The sequence below is a fragment of the Vipera berus genome (assembly GCF_964194415.1).
Source record: "Vipera berus genome assembly, chromosome: 2".
In the NCBI taxonomy this organism is placed as follows: Eukaryota; Metazoa; Chordata; class Lepidosauria; order Squamata; family Viperidae; genus Vipera; species Vipera berus.
This window is the reverse complement of record NC_138203.1, coordinates 133,418,405-133,422,131: the sequence shown is the minus strand read 5'-3', so window position 1 is coordinate 133,422,131 and position 3,727 is coordinate 133,418,405.

Below are 3,727 nucleotides of genomic sequence, written 5' to 3'. Positions count from 1 at the left end.
TTGCCAGATGATTCATCTCTTCTATATTGTTTTTGGCTGAACTTGCCATTTTAGGGATCTCGTTTATCTTTTAGGTGTATAAAAGAGTTAGGGAAAATTCATTTTTGTTGTTTTTTTTCTAGCAGATCTCTCATACCCTTAACAATTTTATGAATTTTATGAATGTCCAAACAAGAAGAAGCTTTCTCCCATCTGTTCACAAAAACACTGTTTAATTCTTGCCAGCCTTTTAGCTGTTTAGAAGTACCATCAATTTCTCCTCAGGAATTGAACACAATTGAGTGGGGAAAAGAAGAAAAAAATAAAGTAAGCATATTCCCATTCCCTCTCAATTTGAATCTCATGCAGAACCTCATTTAGTTTTCCCAAATCATGCATTTCCCCATCTCAGACAATGAATCCTTTGAACATCTGACGTGTTAGAACTGAGTTCAAAAAATTCACCACAGAAGCTCCATGATTTACACCAGTGTTTTTCAGTCGTGGCAGTTTTAAGATATGGGGATGTCAACTCCCAATGAAGCAGAATATTTGTAGCTCAGGGATGAAATTAGGGGTCCTTGGTGCTCTCTGAGCTTGTTTGTTTTCTTGCAGATATTTCATTATCCTAACTAGGTAACATCATCAGCCTAGCACTAGGACCCCTCACTTCAATTCCCAGAATTCCCCAGCCAGCAAAAGTTGAGAAAGATTGACCTAAACTAATGAAATGAGACATTGCTGGCCTTAAGCAAAAAGGTTTCTTTCTTTTTTTAACTGATGGTTTCACATATAGCTCTGAAAAGCCTGATTTGACCTCTTAGTATATTTTCAGCTTTACATGGAAATCTTCTTGATCATAATTCAGTTTTACAAGCTTATTAGGAAGCACGACCAGCTGCCTACATCTTAACAAATACACCGTTGGGGCAAGGGGGAAATTGGTCAGAGACTTCTGGTGCAGTTTTTCTCACGTTTTTCTCAGATGCTCTAAAGAGGTTTGTCACCAGCAGCTTCCTTAAGCTATTATTGACCATTGCACTATATTCAAAACAAAAACAGTGTATGTATGAATGTGTTACATTAGCCTCGAACCACTATGGCAGCTCACTCAGTGCTTTCAAAGTAGGCATATGATCCATTGATCTCCCCAAACAAGGTTAGGAAATCCATACTGGCTGGGTGATGAAGGACCCAACCAGTCAACACCCTGAAAATCTGGTTCTGACTTTCACTAGAAATGTGTAGAGTGCTGATTAGCTGGTCTTTGTGTCAAGAGAAAGCTAATATGTACAGCAGATGCAGGTGATTGTGCTGCCAGCAGATGAAATTATTTGAATTATTTGATGAAAAGGACTCATACTGGGTTATGAATCAGATCAGTGTAACTATCAGATTCATATCTGATCAGTGTAATGAAAAAACTCAATTGCCAACAATGCATTGCCTAGTGAGAACAGGATTACACTCTGGTAATGTCTGGGCTCAGAAGCTAAGCAGATCTGGTTAGATTTGGATGGAAACCCATTAGAAAGTACTGCAGCTGTAAGCTAGATTGGAAAATTAATAAAAGACCATTCTGGAAGAAAGCAATGACAAACCCACTTATACCATGGCCCAGAAAAGATTGCAATAATTTGTCTGATAAGTGCCAGCAATAGGCCATCCCTTTTCTTCCCATTGTATTCTTGGCTTGTTTACTTCCACTGAAATTATGGTGATAACTGCATGTGGACTGGTGGTTCCCGTGGCCTTAGGAAAGAGTGTGGGGACAAAGGAAATTGATTACCCAAAGGAAGATGTACTTGATGTCTTGAGTGTCTTGCTATATTTTTTTAAAAAATGAACAATTCAGCTTTGCTTTCATTTTTTGTTCCTGAGGAAATATGTTTTATTAACCTTTTATTGGTGCTTTTTTTCTCTAAAAAAGAGAGGGAGAGGGAGAGAAAAAAAGATTTATAGGTAAAAAATATCCGCACACATATATACTATATACAAACTATCAAAATACACGTCATCATGATATGCCCAGAATTTGTTCCCCTGCTTTAATACTTCCCTTTATCCCTTCCCATAGATGATAATCACCAGGGAGAGACAGGCACTGGTTTGGCTTCTAGGCTAAATTATAACAGAAAGATACAAAAGGAAAGCTAAAACAGAGGCAAGGTATATTCTTTGGTTTCTTAAGACTGAGCTTATATTTTTGCTATGAGGAAGACGCTAGGGTGTGTGTGGGGGGGAAGGCATGAGGACAGTTCATTGGTAGAACTATGACATAAGATGCTGCCTCAGTAGGAGAGGCATAACTTAGTGAATTCAGCTCCTGACATCTGATCTAGGTCTCCTGTCTGAAACCCTGAAGAGCCCCCATCAACACACGGGCAGTTTTGAGCTAGGCGGTCCAAGGTTCAGCTTTGGTACAAAATAGTTTGCTGTGCTCTGCTGAGGATGTTTTAAAGGGGAACCCTTAATTGACTTGGAAATAATTAAAACGCTAGAAATGTAATCTCCAGAGATACCAGAAATGTAGAATCTCCATAGACACCAGAAATGTAAAGACAGAGGAAGCCAGTGCAGTTACGAGAACTGAAAATAGCTTAAAAACAGATGTATTATTAGCTGTTGTTTATATATTCACTTTTTCCCCCATTGCTTGTGTGTGGTCATTCTCTTGTCATTTTAGTTCAACAGATTTTTGGAATATTACTAAAACCTCCCAGGCTAACTAAGCAGAGTTGATAGGGGTGGGTAGGGGTGGGGTGAGCATATAAGCACCAGACAACGATATTCCCCATTAATACTTATACTTTAAAGTTATGATTCTGCTTCCTTACTGTCTGCCTCAATACGCTTCATTTTGCCCAATCTGCAAGAACATAAGTTTCCTGAGAGAGCACACTAAAGTTCAAAATTATGTTCTTGGCGCTCACGTATCTTGGGCAATTTGCAAGAAGAGAACAGGCTGGATAAGTCTTATCTGATCTTACATGAATTCATATGTGAAGAGCTTCAAGTGTTTTTCAAGTGCTCCAGATCTGAAGTGTTGTGATTCAGGGTCAGCCTGTGGGTTCGGCAGTTGGGTCGGATGACTCAGAGGAGGAGGAGGGGGGTGTTGAAGACCTTGCTGAGGGGGTTGAAGATCTTGCTGATGAGAGCCCTCAGCCAGGCCCCTCCCACTTGGTCACCACGGAGACCCAGCTGTGTGAGCCTGACAGCGTGGATGAAGATGACCCACAGCTGGCCCTGTTCAAGGACGCCCAACGCAGGAGGCAGTCAATTAGGAGTAAACAGAGGAAGGAAATGGGGCTTCTCGGAAGGAGGCAGAGAGAAGCCACGCCCTGAACTCTATATAAGGGGAATGTGTGGGGAGGGCTGGTTTGCTGAAGGCAACCGCTTTGATAGTTCGTGTTTCTTAAAGCTCCTGTTTCTTGGTTCGTGTCTTGTTTGTTTTTGTAGCTATAAATTTGGCAGGCGTAATTCCAGCCTCTTGCCATTTGTAAAGGGGTTGTCCCTGCCTTTTCTGCAGGGCCGGTAGCAGGCTGGTACAGAACATGAAGATCTCAACCTGCAATTAAAAGATCTTTGCAGAAGGAGCAGTAGGGAGAGTTTCATTTTCACAACACCATTAATATTGCATGAGTTGCCTTTCTCCAAAGTTTCTTTGAGACTGGGCGGGTGCATGTGAAGAGGACTGATGGGATGAATTGGGACTTTAGAAGCTTAGGGCTGATTGTTCTCCAGCAGA